This window comes from Nerophis ophidion, linkage group LG13, assembly GCF_033978795.1.
Source record: "Nerophis ophidion isolate RoL-2023_Sa linkage group LG13, RoL_Noph_v1.0, whole genome shotgun sequence".
NCBI lineage: Eukaryota > Metazoa > Chordata > Actinopteri > Syngnathiformes > Syngnathidae > Nerophis > Nerophis ophidion.
In genome coordinates, this window is record NC_084623.1 from 26,213,594 (window position 1) to 26,232,481 (window position 18,888).

Consider the following 18,888-nt stretch of genomic DNA (forward strand, 5'->3'; position numbering starts at 1 on the left):
TATAGCAAGATTTGCAGTGTCGCCAACAGTGACCCATGTGCCTCAAGGCACTTCAGTGCTAACAGTGGGGCAAAAGTCCAAAGAGATACATAGGCTGAGAAAAAGAGCAGTGATTATTGTATCACACACGTGTAGCTCATTGCAGAAAGGTCCTGTCAACCAGCTTGCCACATTTAAAAATTGAATTCTGAGGACTGCGTCTCGGCTTACGGCCATACTACCCGAAGATCGCCCGATCTCGTCTGATCTCGGAAGCTAAGCTGGATCTGTCCTGGTTAGTACTTGGATGGGAGACTGCCTAGGAATACAAGGTGCTGTAGGCTTTTAGCGATGCTCCCAGTATAGGGCGCACTTTCTCCCTTTTGTTTTTGTCACAATGGCTATAGATACTTGCCACACTTGTCAAAATGCTACATTATGCTCGTCCAAACAATACGCTGGTCTCCAACCAAAACAAGTTTAGTTTTGACTCGGTCTGAAATTTATAGCAAGATTTGCAGTGTCGCCAACAGTGACCCATGTGCCTCAAGGCACTTCAGTGCTAACAGTGGGGCAAAAGTCCAAAGAGTTACATAGGCTGAGAAAAAGAGTAGTGATTATTGTATCACACGCGTGTAGCTCATTGTAGAAAGGTCCTGTCAACCAGCTTGCCACATTTAAAAATTGAAGTCTGAGGACTGCGTCTCGGCTTACGGCCAGACTACCCGAAGATCGCCCGATCTCGTCTGAGCTCGGAAGCTAAGCTGGGTCTGGCCTGGTTAGTACTTGGATGGGAGACTGCCTAGGGATACCAGGTGCTGTAGGCTTTTAGCGATGCTCCCAGTATAGGGCGCACTTTCTCCCTTTTGTTTTTGTCACAATGGCTATAGATACTTGCCACACTTGTCAAAACGCTACGTTTATGCTTGTCCAAACAAAACACTGGTCTCCACCCAAAACATGTTTAGTTTTGACTCGGTCTGAAATTTATAGCAAGATTTGCAGTGTCGCCAACAGTGACCCATGTGCCTCAAGGCACTTCAGTGCTAACAATGGGGCAAAAGTCCAAAGAGTTACATAGGCTGAGAAAAAGAGCAGTGATTATTGTATCACACACGTGTAGCTCATTGCAGAAAGGTCCTGTCAACCAGCTTGCCACATTTAAAAATTGAATTCTGAGGACTGCCTCTCGGCTTACGGCCATACTACCCGAAGATCGCCCGATCTCGTCTGATCTCGGAAGCTAAGCTGGGTCTGGCCTGGTTAGTACTTGGATGGGAGACTGCCTAAGAATACCAGGTGCTGTAGGCTTTTAGCGATGCTCCCAGTATAGGGCACACTTTCTCCCTTTTGTTTTTTTCACAATGGCTATAGATACTTGCCACACTTGTCAAAACGCTACATTATGCTCGTCCAAACAAACCGCTGGTCTCCACCCAAAACATGTTTGTTTAGTTTTGACTCGGTCTGAAATTTATAGCAAGATTTGCAGTGTCGCCAACAGTGACCCATGTGCCTCAAGGCACTTCAGTGCTAACAGCGGGGCAAAAGTCCAAAGAGTTACATAGGCTGAGAAAAAGAGCAGTGATTATTGTATCACACACGTGTAGCTCATTGCAGAAAGGTCCTGTCAACCAGCTTGCCACATTTAAAAATTGAATTCTGAGGACTGCGTCTCGGCTTACGGCCATACTACCCGAAGATCGCCCGATCTCGTCTGAGCTCGGGAGCTAAGCTGGGTCTGGCCTGGTTAGTACTTGGATGGGAGACTGCCTAGGAATACCAGGTGCTGTAGGCTTTTAGCGATGCTCCCAGTATAGGGCGCACTTTCTCCCTTTTGTTTTTGTCACAATGGCTATAGATACTTGCCACACTTGTCAAAACGCTACGTTTATGCTCGTCCAAACAAAACACTGGTCTCCACCCAAAACATGTTTAGTTTTGACTCGGTCTGAAATTTATAGCAAGATATGCAGTGTCGCCAAAAGTCACCCATGTGCCTCAAGGCACTTCAGTGCTAACAGTGGGCCAAGAGTCCAAAGAGTTACATAGGCTGAGAAAAAGAGCAGTGATTATTGTATCACACACGTGTAGCTCATTGCAGAAAGGTCCTGTCAACCAGCTTGCCACATTTAAAAATTGAATTCTGAGAACTGCGTCTCGGCTTACGGCCATACTACCTGAAGATCGCCCGATCTCGTCTGATCTCGGAAGCTAAGCTGGGTGTGGCCTGGTTAGTACTTGGTTGGGAGACTGCCTAGGAATACCAAGTGCCGTAGGCTTTTAGCGATGCTCCCAGTATAGGGCGCACTTTCTCCCTTTTGTTTTTCTCACAATGGCTATAGATACTTGCCACACTTGTCAAAACGCTACATTATGCTCGTCCAAACAAAACGCTGGTCTCCACCCAAAACATGTTTAGTTTTGACTCGGTCTGAAATTTATAGCAAGATTTGCAGTGTCGCCAACAGTGACCCATGTGCCTCAAGGCACTTCAGTGCTAACAGTGGGGCAAAAGTCCAAAGAGTTACATAGGCTGAGAAAAAGAGCAGTAATTATTGTATCACACAAGTGTAGCTCATTGCAGAAAGGTCCTGTCAACCAGCTTGCCACATTTAAAAATTGAATTCTGAGGATTGCCTCTCGGCTTACGGCCATACTACCCGAAGATTGCCCGATCTCGTCTGATCTCGGAAGCTAAGCTGGGTCTGGCCTGGTTAGTACTTGGATGGGAGACTGCCTAGGAATACCAGGTGCTGTAGGCTTTTAGCGATGCTCCCAGTATAGGGCGCACTTTCTCCCTTTTGTTTTTGTCACAATGGCTATAGATACTTGCCACACTTGTCAAAACGCTACATTATGCTCGTCCAAACAAAACGCTGTTCTACACCCAAAACAAGTTTAGTTTTGACTCGGTCTGAAATTTATAGCAAGATTTGCAGTGTCGCCAACAGTGACCCATGTGCCTCAAGGCACTTCAGTGCTAACAGTGGGGCAAAAGTACAAAGAGTTACATAGATTGAGAAAAAGAGCAGTGATTATTGTATCACACACGTGTAGCTCATTGCAGAAAGGTCCTGTCAACCAGCTTGCCACATTTAAAAATTGAATTCTGAGGACTGCCTCTCGGCTTACGGCCATACTACCCGAAGATCGCCCGATCTCGTCTGATCTCGGAAGCTAAGTTGGGTCAGGCCTGGTTAGTACTTGGTTGGGAGACTGCCTAGGAATACCAGGTGCTGTAGGCATTTAGCGATGCTCCCAGTATAGGAAGCACTTTCTCCCTTTTGTTTTTGTCAAAATGGCTATAGATACTTGCCACACTTGTCAAAACGCTACATTATGCTCGTCCAAACAAACCGCTGGTCTCCACCCAAAACATGTTTGTTTAGTTTTGACTCGGTCTGAAATTTATAGCAAGATTTGCAGTGTCGCCAACAGTGACCCATGTGCCTCAAGGCACTTCAGTGCTAACAGTGGGGCAAAAGTCCAAAGAGATACATAGGCTGAGAAAAAGAGCAGTGATTATTGTATCACACACGTGTAGCTCATTGCAGAAAGGTCCTGTCAACCAGCTTGCCACATTTAAAAATTGAATTCTGAGGACTGCCTCTCGGCTTACGGCCATACTACCCGAAGATCGCCCGATCTTGTCTGATCTCGGAAGCTAAGCTGGGTCTGGCCTGGTTAGTACTTGGATGGTAGACTGCCTAGGAATACCAGGTGCTGTAGGCATTTAGCGATGCTCCCAGTATAGGAAGCACTTTCTCCCTTTTGTTTTTGTCAAAATGGCTATAGATACTTGCCACACTTGTCAAAACGCTACATTATGCTCGTCCAAACAAACCGCTGGTCTCCACCCAAAACATGTTTGTTTAGTTTTGACTCGGTCTGAAATTTATAGCAAGATTTGCAGTGTCGCCAACAGTGACCCATGTGCCTCAAGGCACTTCAGTGCTAACAGTGGGGCAAAAGTCCAAAGAGTTACATAGGCTGAGAAAAAGAGCAGTGATTATTGTATCACACACGTGTAGCTCATTGCAGAAAGGTCCTGTCAACCAGCTTGCCACATTTAAAATTTGAATTCTGAGGATTGCCTCTCGGCTTACGGCCGTACTACCCGAGGATCGCCCGATCTCGTCTGATCTCGGAAGCTAAGCTGGGTCTGGCCTGGTTAGTACTTGGATGGGAGACTGCCTAGGAATACCAGGTGCTGTAGGCTTTTAGCGATGCTCCCAGTATAGGGCGCACTTTCTCCCTTTTGTTTTTGTCACACTGGCTATAGATACTTGCCACACTTGTCAAAACGCTACGTTTATGCTCGTCCAAACAAAACATTGGTCTCCACCCAAAACATGTTTAGTTTTGACTCGGTCTGAAATTTATAGCAAGATATGCAGTGTCGCCAAAAGTCACCCATGTGCCTCAAGGCACTTCAGTGCTAACAGTGGGCCAAGAGTCCAAAGAGTTACATAGGCTGAGAAAAAGAGCAGTGATTATTGTATCACACACGTGTAGCTCATTGCAGAAAGGTCCTGTCAACCAGCTTGCCACATTTAAAAATTGAATTCTGAGAACTGCGTCTCGGCTTACGGCCATACTACCTGAAGATCGCCCGATCTCGTCTGATCTCGGAAGCTAAGCTGGGTGTGGCCTGGTTAGTACTTGGTTGGGAGACTGCCTAGGAATACCAAGTGCCGTAGGCTTTTAGCGATGCTCCCAGTATAGGGCGCACTTTCTCCCTTTTGTTTTTCTCACAATGGCTATAGATACTTGCCACACTTGTCAAAACGCTACATTATGCTCGTCCAAACAAAACGCTGGTCTCCACCCAAAACATGTTTAGTTTTGACTCGGTCTGAAATTTATAGCAAGATTTGCAGTGTCGCCAACAGTGACCCATGTGCCTCAAGGCACTTCAGTGCTAACAGTGGGGCAAAAGTCCAAAGAGTTACATAGGCTGAGAAAAAGAGCAGTAATTATTGTATCACACAAGTGTAGCTCATTGCAGAAAGGTCCTGTCAACCAGCTTGCCACATTTAAAAATTGAATTCTGAGGATTGCCTCTCGGCTTACGGCCATACTACCCGAAGATTGCCCGATCTCGTCTGATCTCGGAAGCTAAGCTGGGTCTGGCCTGGTTAGTACTTGGATGGGAGACTGCCTAGGAATACCAGGTGCTGTAGGCTTTTAGCGATGCTCCCAGTATAGGGCGCACTTTCTCCCTTTTGTTTTTGTCACAATGGCTATAGATACTTGCCACACTTGTCAAAACGCTACATTATGCTCGTCCAAACAAAACGCTGTTCTACACCCAAAACAAGTTTAGTTTTGACTCGGTCTGAAATTTATAGCAAGATTTGCAGTGTCGCCAACAGTGACCCATGTGCCTCAAGGCACTTCAGTGCTAACAGTGGGGCAAAAGTACAAAGAGTTACATAGATTGAGAAAAAGAGCAGTGATTATTGTATCACACACGTGTAGCTCATTGCAGAAAGGTCCTGTCAACCAGCTTGCCACATTTAAAAATTGAATTCTGAGGACTGCCTCTCGGCTTACGGCCATACTACCCGAAGATCGCCCGATCTCGTCTGATCTCGGAAGCTAAGTTGGGTCAGGCCTGGTTAGTACTTGGTTGGGAGACTGCCTAGGAATACCAGGTGCTGTAGGCATTTAGCGATGCTCCCAGTATAGGAAGCACTTTCTCCCTTTTGTTTTTGTCAAAATGGCTATAGATACTTGCCACACTTGTCAAAACGCTACATTATGCTCGTCCAAACAAACCGCTGGTCTCCACCCAAAACATGTTTGTTTAGTTTTGACTCGGTCTGAAATTTATAGCAAGATTTGCAGTGTCGCCAACAGTGACCCATGTGCCTCAAGGCACTTCAGTGCTAACAGTGGGGCAAAAGTCCAAAGAGATACATAGGCTGAGAAAAAGAGCAGTGATTATTGTATCACACACGTGTAGCTCATTGCAGAAAGGTCCTGTCAACCAGCTTGCCACATTTAAAAATTGAATTCTGAGGACTGCCTCTCGGCTTACGGCCATACTACCCGAAGATCGCCCGATCTTGTCTGATCTCGGAAGCTAAGCTGGGTCTGGCCTGGTTAGTACTTGGATGGTAGACTGCCTAGGAATACCAGGTGCTGTAGGCATTTAGCGATGCTCCCAGTATAGGAAGCACTTTCTCCCTTTTGTTTTTGTCAAAATGGCTATAGATACTTGCCACACTTGTCAAAACGCTACATTATGCTCGTCCAAACAAACCGCTGGTCTCCACCCAAAACATGTTTGTTTAGTTTTGACTCGGTCTGAAATTTATAGCAAGATTTGCAGTGTCGCCAACAGTGACCCATGTGCCTCAAGGCACTTCAGTGCTAACAGTGGGGCAAAAGTCCAAAGAGTTACATAGGCTGAGAAAAAGAGCAGTGATTATTGTATCACACACGTGTAGCTCATTGCAGAAAGGTCCTGTCAACCAGCTTGCCACATTTAAAATTTGAATTCTGAGGATTGCCTCTCGGCTTACGGCCGTACTACCCGAGGATCGCCCGATCTCGTCTGATCTCGGAAGCTAAGCTGGGTCTGGCCTGGTTAGTACTTGGATGGGAGACTGCCTAGGAATACCAGGTGCTGTAGGCTTTTAGCGATGCTCCCAGTATAGGGCGCACTTTCTCCCTTTTGTTTTTGTCACACTGGCTATAGATACTTGCCACACTTGTCAAAACGCTACGTTTATGCTCGTCCAAACAAAACATTGGTCTCCACCCAAAACATGTTTAGTTTTGACTCGGTCTGAAATTTATAGCAAGATATGCAGTGTCGCCAAAAGTCACCCATGTGCCTCAAGGCACTTCAGTGCTAACAGTGGGCCAAGAGTCCAAAGAGTTACATAGGCTGAGAAAAAGAGCAGTGATTATTGTATCACACACGTGTAGCTCATTGCAGAAAGGTCCTGTCAACCAGCTTGCCACATTTAAAAATTGAATTCTGAGAACTGCGTCTCGGCTTACGGCCATACTACCTGAAGATCGCCCGATCTCGTCTGATCTCGGAAGCTAAGCTGGGTGTGGCCTGGTTAGTACTTGGTTGGGAGACTGCCTAGGAATACCAAGTGCCGTAGGCTTTTAGCGATGCTCCCAGTATAGGGCGCACTTTCTCCCTTTTGTTTTTCTCACAATGGCTATAGATACTTGCCACACTTGTCAAAACGCTACATTATGCTCGTCCAAACAAAACGCTGGTCTCCACCCAAAACATGTTTAGTTTTGACTCGGTCTGAAATTTATAGCAAGATTTGCAGTGTCGCCAACAGTGACCCATGTGCCTCAAGGCACTTCAGTGCTAACAGTGGGGCAAAAGTCCAAAGAGTTACATAGGCTGAGAAAAAGAGCAGTAATTATTGTATCACACAAGTGTAGCTCATTGCAGAAAGGTCCTGTCAACCAGCTTGCCACATTTAAAAATTGAATTCTGAGGATTGCCTCTCGGCTTACGGCCATACTACCCGAAGATTGCCCGATCTCGTCTGATCTCGGAAGCTAAGCTGGGTCTGGCCTGGTTAGTACTTGGATGGGAGACTGCCTAGGAATACCAGGTGCTGTAGGCTTTTAGCGATGCTCCCAGTATAGGGCGCACTTTCTCCCTTTTGTTTTTGTCACAATGGCTATAGATACTTGCCACACTTGTCAAAACGCTACATTATGCTCGTCCAAACAAAACGCTGTTCTACACCCAAAACAAGTTTAGTTTTGACTCGGTCTGAAATTTATAGCAAGATTTGCAGTGTCGCCAACAGTGACCCATGTGCCTCAAGGCACTTCAGTGCTAACAGTGGGGCAAAAGTACAAAGAGTTACATAGATTGAGAAAAAGAGCAGTGATTATTGTATCACACACGTGTAGCTCATTGCAGAAAGGTCCTGTCAACCAGCTTGCCACATTTAAAAATTGAATTCTGAGGACTGCCTCTCGGCTTACGGCCATACTACCCGAAGATCGCCCGATCTCGTCTGATCTCGGAAGCTAAGTTGGGTCTGGCCTGGTTAGTACTTGGTTGGGAGACTGCCTAGGAATACCAGGTGCTGTAGGCTTTTAGCGATGCTACCAGTATAGGGCGCACTTTCCCCCTTTTTTTTTTTGTCACAATGGCTATAGATACTTGCCACACTTGTCAAAACGCTACATTATGCTCGTCCAAACAAACCGCTGGTCTCCACCCAAAACATGTTTGTTTAGTTTTGACTCAGTCTGAAATTTATAGCAAGATTTGCAGTGTCGCCAACAGTGACCCATGTGCCTCAAGGCACTTCAGTGCTAACAGTGGGGCAAAAGTCCAAAGAGTTACATAGGCTGAGAAAAAGAGCAGTGATTATTGTATCACACACGTGTAGCTAATTGCAGAAAGGTCCTGTCAACCAGCTTGCCACATTTAAAAATTGAATTCTGAGGACTGCCTCTCGGCTTACGGCCATACTACCCGAAGATCGCCCGATCTCGTCTGATCTCGGAAGCTAAGCTGGGTCTGGCCTGGTTAGTACTTGGATGGGAGACTGCCTAGGAATACCAGGTGCTGTAAGCTTTTAGCGATGCTCCCAGTATAGGGCGCACTTTCTCCCTTTTGTTTTTGTCACAATGGCTATAGATACTTGCCACACTTGTCAAAACGCTACATTATGCTCGTCCAAACAAAACGCTGGTCTCCACCCAAAACATGTTTAGTTTTGACTCGGTCTGAAATTTATAGCAAGATTTGCAGTGTCGCCAACAGTGACCCATGTGCCTCAAGGCACTTCAGTGCTAACAGTGGGGCAAAAGTCCAAAGAGTTACATAGGCTGAGAAAAAGAGCAGTGATTTTTGTATCACACACGTGTAGCTCATTGCAGAAAGGTCCTGTCAACCAGCTTGCCACATTTAAAAGTTGAATTCTGAGGACTGCCTCTCGGCTTACGGCCATACTACCCGAAGATCGCCCGATCTCGTCTGATCTCGGAAGCTAAGCTGGGTCTGGCCTGATTAGTACTTGGATGGGAGACTGCCTAGGAATACCAGGTGCTGTAGGCTTTTAGCGATGTTCCCAGTATAGGGCGCACTTTCTCCCTTTTGTTTTTGTCACAATGGCTATAGATACTTGCCACACTTGTCAAAACGCTACATTATGCTCGTCCAAACAAAACGCTGGTCTCCACCCAAAACATGTTTAGTTTTGACTCGGTCTGAAATTTATAGCAAGATTTGCAGTGTCGCCAACAGTGACCCATGTGCCTCAAGGCACTTCAGTGCTAACAGTGGGGCAAAAGTCCAAAGAGTTACATAGGCTGAGAAAAAGAGTAGTGATTATTGTATCACACACGTGTAGCTCATTGCAGAAAGGTCCTGTCAACCAGCTTCCCACATTTAAAAATTGAAGTCTGAGGACTGCGTCTCGGCTTACGGCCATACTACCCGAAGATCGCCCGATCTCGTCTGAGCTCGGATGCTAAGCTGGGTCTGGCCTGGTTAGTACTTGGATGGGAGACTGCCTAGGAATACCAGGTGCTGTAGGCTTTTAGCGATGCTCCCAGTATAGGGCGCACTTTCTCCCTTTTGTGTTTGTCACAATGGCTAGAGATACTTGCCACACTTGTCAAAACGCTACATTATGCTCGTCCAAACAAACCGCTGGTCTCCACCCAAAACATGTTTGTTTAGTTTTGACTCGGTCTGAAATTTATAGCAAGATTTGCAGTGTCGCCAACAGTGACCCATGTGCCTCAAGGCACGTCAGTGCTAACAGTGGGGCAAAAGTCCAAAGAGATACATAGGCTGAGAAAAAGAGCTTTGATTATTGTATCTCACACGTGTAGCTCATTGCAGAAAGGTCCTGTCAACCAGCTTGCCACATTTAAAAATTGAATTCTGAGGACTGCCTCTCGGCGTACGGCCATACTACCCGAAGATCGCCCGATCTCGTCTGATCTCGGAAGCTAAGCTGGGTCTGGCCTCGTTAGTACTTGGATGGGAGACTGCCTAGGAACACCAGGTGCTGTAGGCTTTTAGCGATGCTCCCAGTATAGGACGCACTTTGTCCCTTTTGTTTTTGTCACAATGGCTATAGATACTTGCCACACTTGTCAAAACGCTACATTTATGCTCGTCCAAACAAAACACTGGTCTCCACCCAAAACATGTTTAGTTTTGACTCGGTCTGAAATTTATAGCAAGATTTGCAGTGTCGCCAACAGTCACCCATGTGCCTCAAGGCACTTCAGAGCTAACAGTGGGCCAAGAGTCCAAAGAGTTACATAGATTGAGAAAAAGAGCAGTGATTATTGTATCACACACGTGTAGCTCATTGCAGAAAGGTCCTGTCAACCAGCTTGCCACATTTAAAAATTGAAGTCTGAGGACTGCGTCTCGGCTTACGGCCATACTACCCGAAGATCGCCCGATCTCGTCTGAGCTCGGAAGCTAAGCTGGGTCTGGCCTGGTTAGTACTTGGATGGGAGACTGCCTAGGAACACCAGGTGCTGTAGGCTTTTAGCGATGCTCCCAGTATAGGACGCACTTTGTCCCTTTTGTTTTTGTCACAATGGCTATAGATACTTGCCACACTTGTCAAAACGCTACATTATGCTCGTCCAAACAAACCGCTGGTCTCCACCCAAAACATGTTTGTTTAGTTTTGACTCGGTCTGAAATTTATAGCAAGATTTGCAGTGTCGCCAACAGTGACCCATGTGCCTCAAGGCACTTCAGTGCTGACAGTGGGGCAAAAGTCCAAAGAGATACATAGGCTGAGAAAAAGAGCAGTGATTATTGTATCACACACGTGTAGCTCATTGCAGAAAGGTCCTGTCAACCAGCTTGCCACATTTAAAAATTGAATTCTGAGGACTGCGTCTCGGCTTACGGCCATACTACCCGAAGATCGCCCGATCTCGTCTGATCTCGGAAGCTAAGCTGGATCTGTCCTGGTTAGTACTTGGATGGGAGACTGCCTAGGAATACAAGGTGCTGTAGGCTTTTAGCGATGCTCCCAGTATAGGGCGCACTTTCTCCTTTTTGTTTTTGTCACAATGGCTATAGATACTTGCCACACTTGTCAAAATGCTACATTATGCTCGTCCAAACAATACGCTGGTCTCCACCCAAAACAAGTTTAGTTTTGACTCGGTCTGAAATTTATAGCAAGATTTGCAGTGTCGCCAACAGTGACCCATGTGCCTCAAGGCACTTCAGTGCTAACAGTGGGGCAAAAGTCCAAAGAGTTACATAGGCTGAGAAAAAGAGTAGTGATTATTGTATCACACACGTGTAGCTCATTGCAGAAAGGTCCTGTCAACCAGCTTGCCACATTTAAAAATTGAATTCTGAGGACTGCGTCTCGGCTTACGGCCATACTACCCGAAGATCGCCCGATCTCGTCTGATCTCGGAAGCTAAGCTGGATCTGTCCTGGTTAGTACTTGGATGGGAGACTGCCTAGGGATACCAGGTGCTGTAGGCTTTTAGCGATGCTCCCAGTATAGGGCGCACTTTCTCCCTTTTGTTTTTGTCACAATGGCAATAGATACTTGCCACACTTGTCAAAACGCTACGTTTATGCTTGTCCAAACAAAACACTGGTCTCCACCCAAAACATGTTTAGTTTTGACTCGGTCTGAAATTTATAGCAAGATTTGCAGTGTCGCCAACAGTGACCCATGTGCCTCAAGGCACTTCAGTGCTAACAATGGGGCAAAAGTCCAAAGAGTTACATAGGCTGAGAAAAAGAGCAGTGATTATTGTATCACACACATGTAGCTCATTGCAGAAAGGTCCTGTCAACCAGCTTGCCACATTTAAAAATTGAATTCTGAGGACTGCCTCTCGGCTTACGGCCATACTACCCGAAGATCGCCCGATCTCGTCTGATCTCGGAAGCTAAGCTGGGTCTGGCCTGGTTAGTACTTGGATGGGAGACTGCCTAAGAATACCAGGTGCTGTAGGCTTTTAGCGATGCTCCCAGTATAGGGCACACTTTCTCCCTTTTGTTTTTTTCACAATGGCTATAGATACTTGCCACACTTGTCAAAACGCTACATTATGCTCGTCCAAACAAACCGCTGGTCTCCACCCAAAACATGTTTGTTTAGTTTTGACTCGGTCTGAAATTTATAGCAAGATTTGCAGTGTCGCCAACAGTGACCCATGTGCCTCAAGGCACTTCAGTGCTAACAGTGGGGCAAAAGTCCAAAGAGTTACATAGGCTGAGAAAAAGAGCAGTGATTATTGTATCACACACGTGTAGCTCATTGCAGAAAGGTCCTGTCAACCAGCTTGCCACATTTAAAAATTGAATTCTGAGGACTGCGTCTCGGCTTACGGCCATACTACCCGAAGATCGCCCGATCTCGTCTGAGCTCGGAAGCTAAGCTGGGTCTGGCCTGGTTAGTACTTGGATGGGAGACTGCCTAGGAATACCAGGTGCTGTAGGCTTTTAGCGATGCTCCCAGTATAGGGCGCACTTTCTCCCTTTTGTTTTTGTCACAATGGCTATAGATACTTGCCACACTTGTCAAAACGCTACATTATGCTCGTCCAAACAAAACGCTGTTCTACACCCAAAACAAGTTTAGTTTTGACTCGGTCTGAAATTTATAGCAAGATTTGCAGTGTCGCCAACAGTGACCCATGTGCCTCAAGGCACTTCAGTGCTAACAGTGAAGTAAAAGTCCAAAGAGTTACATAGGCTGAGAAAAAGAGCAGTAATTATTGTATCACACAAGTGTAGCTCATTGCAGAAAGGTCCTGTCAACCAGCTTGCCACATTTAAAAATTGAATTCTGAGGATTGCCTCTCGCCTTACGGCCATACTACCCGAAGATTGCCCGATCTCGTCTGATCTCGGAAGCTAAGCTGGGTCTGGCCTGGTTAGTACTTGGATGGGAGACTGCCTAGGAATACCAGGTGCTGTAGGCTTTTAGCGATGCTCCCAGTATAGGGCGCACTTTCTCCCTTTTGTTTTTGTCACAATGGCTATAGATACTTGCCACACTTGTCAAAACGCTACATTATGCTCGTCCAAACAAAACGCTGTTCTACACCCAAAACAAGTTTAGTTTTGACTCGGTCTGAAATTTATAGCAAGATTTGCAGTGTCGCCAACAGTGACCCATGTGCTTCAAGGCACTTCAGTGCGAACAGTGGGGCAAAAGTACAAAGAGTTACATAGATTGAGAAAAAGAGCAGTGATTATTGTATCACACACGTGTAGCTCATTGCAGAAAGGTCCTGTCAACCAGCTTGCCACATTTAAAAATTGAATTCTGAGGACTGCCTCTCGGCTTACGGCCATACTACCCGAAGATCGCCCGATCTCGTCTGATCTCGGAAGCTAAGTTGGGTCAGGCCTGGTTAGTACTTGGTTGGGAGACTGCCTAGGAATACCAGGTGCTGTAGGCTTTTAGCGATGCTACCAGTATAGGGCGCACTTTCTCCGTTTTGTTTTTTTCACAATGGCTAGAGATACTTGCCACACTTGTCAAAACGCTACATTATGCTCGTCCAAACAAACCGCTGGTCTCCACCCAAAACATGTTTGTTTAGTTTTGACTCGGTCTGAAATTTATAGCAAGATTTGCAGTGTCGCCAACAGTGACCCATGTGCCTCAAGGCACTTCAGTGCTAACAGTGGGGCAAAAGTCCAAAGAGATACATAGGCTGAGAAAAAGAGCAGTGATTATTGTATCACACACGTGTAGCTCATTGCAGAAAGGTCCTGTCAACCAGCTTGCCACATTTAAAAATTGAATTCTGAGGACTGCCTCTCGGCTTACGGCCATACTACCCGAAGATCGCCCGATCTTGTCTGATCTCGGAAGCTAAGCTGGGTCTGGCCTGGTTAGTACTTGGATGGGAGACTGCCTAGGAATACCAGGTGCTGTAGGCATTTAGCGATGCTCCCAGTATAGGAAGCACTTTCTCCCTTTTGTTTTTGTCAAAATGGCTATAGATACTTGCCACACTTGTCAAAACGCTACATTATGCTCGTCCAAACAAACCGCTGGTCTCCACCCAAAACATGTTTGTTTAGTTTTGACTCGGTCTGAAATTTATAGCAAGATTTGCAGTGTCGCCAACAGTGACCCATCTGCCTCAAGGCACTTCAGTGCTAACAGTGGGGCAAAAGTCCAAAGAGTTACATAGGCTGAGAAAAAGAGCAGTGATTATTGTATCACACACGTGTAGCTCATTGCAGAAAGGTCCTGTCAACCAGCTTGCCACATTTAAAAATTGAATTCTGAGGACTGCGTCTCGGCTTACGGCCATACTACCTGAAGATCGCCCGACATCGTCTGATCTCGGAAGCTAAGCTGGGTGTGGCCTGGTTAGTACTTGGTTGGGAGACTGCCTAGGAATACCAAGTGCCGTAGGCTTTTAGCGATGCTCCCAGTATAGGGCGCACTTTCTCCCTTTTGTTTTTCTCACAATGGCTATAGATACTTGCCACACTTGTCAAAACGCTACATTATGCTCGTCCAAACAAAACGCTGGTCTCCACCCAAAACATGTTTAGTTTTGACTCGGTCTGAAATTTATAGCAAGATTTGCAGTGTCGCCAACAGTGACCCATGTGCCTCAAGGCACTTCAGTGCTAACAGTGGGGCAAAAGTCCAAAGAGTTACATAGGCTGAGAAAAAGAGTAGTGATTATTGTATCACACACGTGTAGCTCATTGCAGAAAGGTCCTGTCAACCAGCTTCCCACATTTAAAAATTGAAGTCTGAGGACTGCGTCTCGGCTTACGGCCATACTACCCGAAGATCGCCCGATCTCGTCTGAGCTCGGATGCTAAGCTGGGTCTGGCCTGGTTAGTACTTGGATGGGAGACTGCCTAGGAATACCAGGTGCTGTAGGCTTTTAGCGATGCTCCCAGTATAGGGCGCACTTTCTCCCTTTTGTGTTTGTCACAATGGCTAGAGATACTTGCCACACTTGTCAAAACGCTACATTATGCTCGTCCAAACAAACCGCTGGTCTCCACCCAAAACATGTTTGTTTAGTTTTGACTCGGTCTGAAATTTATAGCAAGATTTGCAGTGTCGCCAACAGTGACCCATGTGCCTCAAGGCACGTCAGTGCTAACAGTGGGGCAAAAGTCCAAAGAGTTACATAGGCTGAGAAAAAGAGCAGTGATTATTGTATCACACACGTGTAGCTCATTGCAGAAAGGTCCTGTCAACCAGCTTGCCACATTTAAAAATTGAATTCTGAGGACTGCCTCTCGGCGTACGGCCATACTACCCGAAGATCGCCCGATCTCGTCTGATCTCGGAAGCTAAGCTGGGTCTGGCCTCGTTAGTACTTGGATGGGAGACTGCCTAGGAATACCAGGTGCTGTAGGCTTTTAGCGATGCTCCCAGTATAGGGCGCACTTTCTCCCTTTTGTTTTTGTCACAATGGCTATAGATACTTGCCACACTTGTCAAAACGCTACATTATGCTCGTCCAAACAAAACGCTGGTCTCCACCCAAAACATGTTTAGTTTTGACTCGGTCTGAAATTTATAGCAAGATTTGCAGTGTCGCCAACAGTGACCCATGTGCCTCAAGGCACTTCAGTGCTAACAGTGGGGCAAAAGTCCAAAGAGTTACATAGGCTGAGAAAAAGAGTAGTGATTATTGTATCACACGCGTGTAGCTCATTGTAGAAAGGTCCTGTCAACCAGCTTGCCACATTTAAAAATTTAAGTCTGAGGACTGCGTCTCGGCTTACGGCCATACTACCCGAAGATCGCCCGATCTCGTCTGATCTCGGAAGCTAAGCTGGGTCCGGCCTGGTTAGTACTTGGTTGGGACACTACCTAGGAATACCAGGTGCTGTAGGCTTTTAGCGATGCTACCAGTATAGGGCGCACTTTCTCCCTTTTGTTTTTTTCACAATGGCTATAGATACTTGCCACACTTGTCAAAACGCTACATTATGCTCGTCCAAACAAAACGCTGGTCTCCACCCAAAACACGTTTAGTTTTGACTCGGTCTGAAATTTATAGCAAGATTTGCAGTGTCGCCAACAGTGACCCATGTGCCTCAAGGCACTTCAGTGCTAACAGTGGGGCAAAAGTCCAAAGAGTTACATAGGCTGAGAAAAAGAGTAGTGATTATTGTATCACACACGTGTAGCTTATTGCAGAAAGGTCCTGTCAACCAGCTTCCCACATTTAAAAATTGAAGTCTGAGGACTGCGTCTCGGCTTACGGCCATACTACCCGAAGATCGCCCGATCTCGTCTGAGCTCGGAAGCTAAGCTGGGTCTGGCCTGGTTAGTACTTGGATGGGAGACTGCCTAGGAACACCAGGTGCTGTAGGCTTTTAGCGATGCTCCCAGTATAGGACGCACTTTGTCCCTTTTGTTTTTGTCACAATGGCTATAGATACTTGCCACACTTGTCAAAACGCTACATTTATGCTCGTCCAAACAAAACACTGGTCTCCACCCAAAACATGTTTAGTTTTGACTCGGTCTGAAATTTATAGCAAGATTTGCAGTGTCGCCAACAGTCACCCATGTGCCTCAAGGCACTTCAGAGCTAACAGTGGGCCAAGAGTCCAAAGAGTTACATAGATTGAGAAAAAGAGCAGTGATTATTGTATCACACACGTGTAGCTCATTGCAGAAAGGTCCTGTCAACCAGCTTGCCACATTTAAAAATTGAATTCTGAGGACTGCGTCTCGGCTTACGGCCATACTACCCGAAGATCGCCCGATCTCGTCTGATCTCGGAAGCTAAGCTGGGTCTGGCCTGGTTAGTACTTGGTTGGGAGACTGCTTAGGAATACCAAGTGCTGTAGGCTTTTAGCGATGCTCCCAGTATAGGGCGCACTTTCTCCCTTTTGTTTTTTTCACAATGGCTAGAGATACTTGCCACACTTGTCAAAACGCTACATTATGCTCGTCCAAACAAACCGCTGGTCTCCACCCAAAACATGTTTGTTTAGTTTTGACTCGGTCTGAAATTTATAGCAAGATTTGCAGTGTCGCCAACAGTGACCCATGTGCCTCAAGGCACTTCAGTGCTGACAGTGGGGCAAAAGTCCAAAGAGATACATAGGCTGAGAAAAAGAGCAGTGATTATTGTATCACACACGTGTAGCTCATTGCAGAAAGGTCCTGTCAACCAGCTTGCCACATTTAAAAATTGAATTCTGAGGACTGCGTCTCGGCTTACGGCCATACTACCCGAAGATCGCCCGATCTCGTCTGATCTCGGAAGCTAAGCTGGATCTGTCCTGGTTAGTACTTGGATGGGAGACTGCCTAGGAATACAAGGTGCTGTAGGCTTTTAGCGATGCTCCCAGTATAGGGCGCACTTTCTCCTTTTTGTTTTTGTCACAATGGCTATAGATACTTGCCACACTTGTCAAAATGCTACATTATGCTCGTCCAAACAATACGCTGGTCTCCACCCAAAACAAGTTTAGTTTTGACTCGGTCTGAAATTTATAGCAAGATTTGCAGTGTCGCCAACAGTGACCCATGTGCCTCAAGGCACTTCAGTGCTAACAGTGGGGCAAAAGTCCAAAGAGTTACATAGGCTGAGAAAAAGAGTAGTGATTATTGTATCACACGCGTGTAGCTCATTGTAGAAAGGTCCTGTCAACCAGTTTGCCACATTTAAAAATTGAATTCTGAGGACTGCCTCTCGGCTTACGGCCAGACTACCCGAAGATCGCCCGATCTCGTCTGAGCTCGGAAGCTAAGCTGGGTCTGGCCTGGTTAGTACTTGGATGGGAGACTGCCTAGGGATACCAGGTGCTGTAGGCTTTTAGCGATGCTCCCAGTATAGGGCGCACTTTCTCCCTTTTGTTTTTGTCACAATGGCAATAGATACTTGCCACACTTGTCAAAACGCTACGTTTATGCTTGTCCAAACAAAACACTGGTCTCCACCCAAAACATGTTTAGTTTTGACTCGGTCTGAAATTTATAGCAAGATTTGCAGTGTCGCCAACAGTGACCCATGTGCCTCAAGGCACTTCAGTGCTAACAATGGGGCAAAAGTCCAAAGAGTTACATAGGCTGAGAAAAAGAGCAGTGATTATTGTATCACACACATGTAGCTCATTGCAGAAAGGTCCTGTCAACCAGCTTGCCACATTTAAAAATTGAATTCTGAGGACTGCCTCTCGGCTTACGGCCATACTACCCGAAGATCGCCCGATCTCGTCTGATCTCGGAAGCTAAGCTGGGTCTGGCCTGGTTAGTACTTGGATGGGAGACTGCCTAAGAATACCAGGTGCTGTAGGCTTTTAGCGATGCTCCCAGTATAGGGCACACTTTCTCCCTTTTGTTTTTTTCACAATGGCTATAGATACTTGCCACACTTGTCAAAACGCTACATTATGCTCGTCCAAACAAACCGCTGGTCTCCACCCAAAACATGTTTGTTTAGTTTTGACTCGGTCTGAAATTTATAGCAAGATTTGCAGTGTCGCCAACAGTGACCCATGTGCCTCAAGGCACTTCAGTGCTAACAGTGGGGCAAAAGTCCAAAGAGTTACATAGGCTGAGAAAAAGAGCAGTGATTATTGTATCACACACGTGTAGCTCATTGCAGAAAGGTCCTGTCAACCAGCTTGCCACATTTAAAAATTGAATTCTGAGGACTGCGTCTCGGCTTACGGCCATACTACCCGAAGATCGCCCGATCTCGTCTGAGCTCGGAAGCTAAGCTGGGTCTGGCCTGGTTAGTACTTGGATGGGAGACTGCCTAGGAATACCAGGTGCTGTAGGCTTTTAGCGATGCTCCCAGTATAGGGCGCACTTTCTCCCTTTTGTTTTTGTCACAATGGCTATAGATACTTGCCACACTTGTCAAAACGCTACATTATGCTCGTCCAAACAAAACGCTGTTCTACACCCAAAACAAGTTTAGTTTTGA

General features: G+C 46.3%; 4 non-coding genes and 35 pseudogenes across 4 annotated transcripts; all 39 read left to right on the plus strand.

Annotated features, from left to right (window-relative positions):
* The first annotated feature begins 204 nt into the window (after positions 1-204).
* LOC133567319 (5S ribosomal RNA) lies at positions 205-323 on the plus strand (annotated as a pseudogene).
* A 364-nt stretch (positions 324-687) lies between these two features.
* Positions 688-806, plus strand: LOC133567101 (5S ribosomal RNA; annotated as a pseudogene).
* A 365-nt stretch (positions 807-1,171) lies between these two features.
* Positions 1,172-1,290, plus strand: LOC133565026 (5S ribosomal RNA; annotated as a pseudogene).
* Positions 1,291-1,658: 368 nt separating this feature from the next.
* LOC133566116 (5S ribosomal RNA) lies at positions 1,659-1,777 on the plus strand (annotated as a pseudogene).
* Positions 1,778-2,142: 365 nt separating this feature from the next.
* On the plus strand, positions 2,143-2,261 carry LOC133566826 (5S ribosomal RNA; annotated as a pseudogene).
* Positions 2,262-2,625: 364 nt separating this feature from the next.
* Positions 2,626-2,744, plus strand: LOC133565448 (5S ribosomal RNA; annotated as a pseudogene).
* Positions 2,745-3,108: 364 nt separating this feature from the next.
* On the plus strand, positions 3,109-3,227 carry LOC133566050 (5S ribosomal RNA). The gene has a single exon (XR_009809433.1). It is a non-coding gene; the product is annotated as a 5S ribosomal RNA (ribosomal RNA).
* Positions 3,228-3,595: 368 nt separating this feature from the next.
* On the plus strand, positions 3,596-3,714 carry LOC133566812 (5S ribosomal RNA; annotated as a pseudogene).
* A 368-nt stretch (positions 3,715-4,082) lies between these two features.
* On the plus strand, positions 4,083-4,201 carry LOC133565754 (5S ribosomal RNA; annotated as a pseudogene).
* Positions 4,202-4,566: 365 nt separating this feature from the next.
* Positions 4,567-4,685, plus strand: LOC133566827 (5S ribosomal RNA; annotated as a pseudogene).
* A 364-nt stretch (positions 4,686-5,049) lies between these two features.
* On the plus strand, positions 5,050-5,168 carry LOC133565449 (5S ribosomal RNA; annotated as a pseudogene).
* Positions 5,169-5,532: 364 nt separating this feature from the next.
* On the plus strand, positions 5,533-5,651 carry LOC133566173 (5S ribosomal RNA). The gene has a single exon (XR_009809434.1). It is a non-coding gene; the product is annotated as a 5S ribosomal RNA (ribosomal RNA).
* Positions 5,652-6,019: 368 nt separating this feature from the next.
* Positions 6,020-6,138, plus strand: LOC133566813 (5S ribosomal RNA; annotated as a pseudogene).
* Positions 6,139-6,506: 368 nt separating this feature from the next.
* Positions 6,507-6,625, plus strand: LOC133565755 (5S ribosomal RNA; annotated as a pseudogene).
* Positions 6,626-6,990: 365 nt separating this feature from the next.
* Positions 6,991-7,109, plus strand: LOC133566828 (5S ribosomal RNA; annotated as a pseudogene).
* A 364-nt stretch (positions 7,110-7,473) lies between these two features.
* LOC133565450 (5S ribosomal RNA) lies at positions 7,474-7,592 on the plus strand (annotated as a pseudogene).
* Positions 7,593-7,956: 364 nt separating this feature from the next.
* On the plus strand, positions 7,957-8,075 carry LOC133565527 (5S ribosomal RNA; annotated as a pseudogene).
* A 369-nt stretch (positions 8,076-8,444) lies between these two features.
* On the plus strand, positions 8,445-8,563 carry LOC133565109 (5S ribosomal RNA). The gene has a single exon (XR_009809419.1). It is a non-coding gene; the product is annotated as a 5S ribosomal RNA (ribosomal RNA).
* Positions 8,564-8,927: 364 nt separating this feature from the next.
* LOC133565056 (5S ribosomal RNA) lies at positions 8,928-9,046 on the plus strand (annotated as a pseudogene).
* Positions 9,047-9,410: 364 nt separating this feature from the next.
* On the plus strand, positions 9,411-9,529 carry LOC133566249 (5S ribosomal RNA; annotated as a pseudogene).
* A 368-nt stretch (positions 9,530-9,897) lies between these two features.
* Positions 9,898-10,016, plus strand: LOC133567105 (5S ribosomal RNA; annotated as a pseudogene).
* Positions 10,017-10,381: 365 nt separating this feature from the next.
* LOC133565476 (5S ribosomal RNA) lies at positions 10,382-10,500 on the plus strand (annotated as a pseudogene).
* Positions 10,501-10,868: 368 nt separating this feature from the next.
* On the plus strand, positions 10,869-10,987 carry LOC133567320 (5S ribosomal RNA; annotated as a pseudogene).
* Positions 10,988-11,351: 364 nt separating this feature from the next.
* LOC133567268 (5S ribosomal RNA) lies at positions 11,352-11,470 on the plus strand (annotated as a pseudogene).
* A 365-nt stretch (positions 11,471-11,835) lies between these two features.
* Positions 11,836-11,954, plus strand: LOC133565027 (5S ribosomal RNA; annotated as a pseudogene).
* A 368-nt stretch (positions 11,955-12,322) lies between these two features.
* On the plus strand, positions 12,323-12,441 carry LOC133565359 (5S ribosomal RNA; annotated as a pseudogene).
* A 364-nt stretch (positions 12,442-12,805) lies between these two features.
* On the plus strand, positions 12,806-12,924 carry LOC133566432 (5S ribosomal RNA; annotated as a pseudogene).
* Positions 12,925-13,288: 364 nt separating this feature from the next.
* LOC133565558 (5S ribosomal RNA) lies at positions 13,289-13,407 on the plus strand. Its single transcript, XR_009809429.1, has one exon. It is a non-coding gene; the product is annotated as a 5S ribosomal RNA (ribosomal RNA).
* A 368-nt stretch (positions 13,408-13,775) lies between these two features.
* LOC133566164 (5S ribosomal RNA) lies at positions 13,776-13,894 on the plus strand (annotated as a pseudogene).
* A 368-nt stretch (positions 13,895-14,262) lies between these two features.
* On the plus strand, positions 14,263-14,381 carry LOC133567418 (5S ribosomal RNA; annotated as a pseudogene).
* A 364-nt stretch (positions 14,382-14,745) lies between these two features.
* On the plus strand, positions 14,746-14,864 carry LOC133566250 (5S ribosomal RNA; annotated as a pseudogene).
* A 368-nt stretch (positions 14,865-15,232) lies between these two features.
* Positions 15,233-15,351, plus strand: LOC133567028 (5S ribosomal RNA; annotated as a pseudogene).
* A 364-nt stretch (positions 15,352-15,715) lies between these two features.
* Positions 15,716-15,834, plus strand: LOC133566179 (5S ribosomal RNA; annotated as a pseudogene).
* A 364-nt stretch (positions 15,835-16,198) lies between these two features.
* LOC133565477 (5S ribosomal RNA) lies at positions 16,199-16,317 on the plus strand (annotated as a pseudogene).
* A 365-nt stretch (positions 16,318-16,682) lies between these two features.
* On the plus strand, positions 16,683-16,801 carry LOC133566644 (5S ribosomal RNA; annotated as a pseudogene).
* Positions 16,802-17,169: 368 nt separating this feature from the next.
* LOC133567321 (5S ribosomal RNA) lies at positions 17,170-17,288 on the plus strand (annotated as a pseudogene).
* Positions 17,289-17,652: 364 nt separating this feature from the next.
* LOC133567103 (5S ribosomal RNA) lies at positions 17,653-17,771 on the plus strand (annotated as a pseudogene).
* A 365-nt stretch (positions 17,772-18,136) lies between these two features.
* Positions 18,137-18,255, plus strand: LOC133565028 (5S ribosomal RNA; annotated as a pseudogene).
* A 368-nt stretch (positions 18,256-18,623) lies between these two features.
* On the plus strand, positions 18,624-18,742 carry LOC133565360 (5S ribosomal RNA; annotated as a pseudogene).
* Positions 18,743-18,888: the final 146 nt, after the last annotated feature.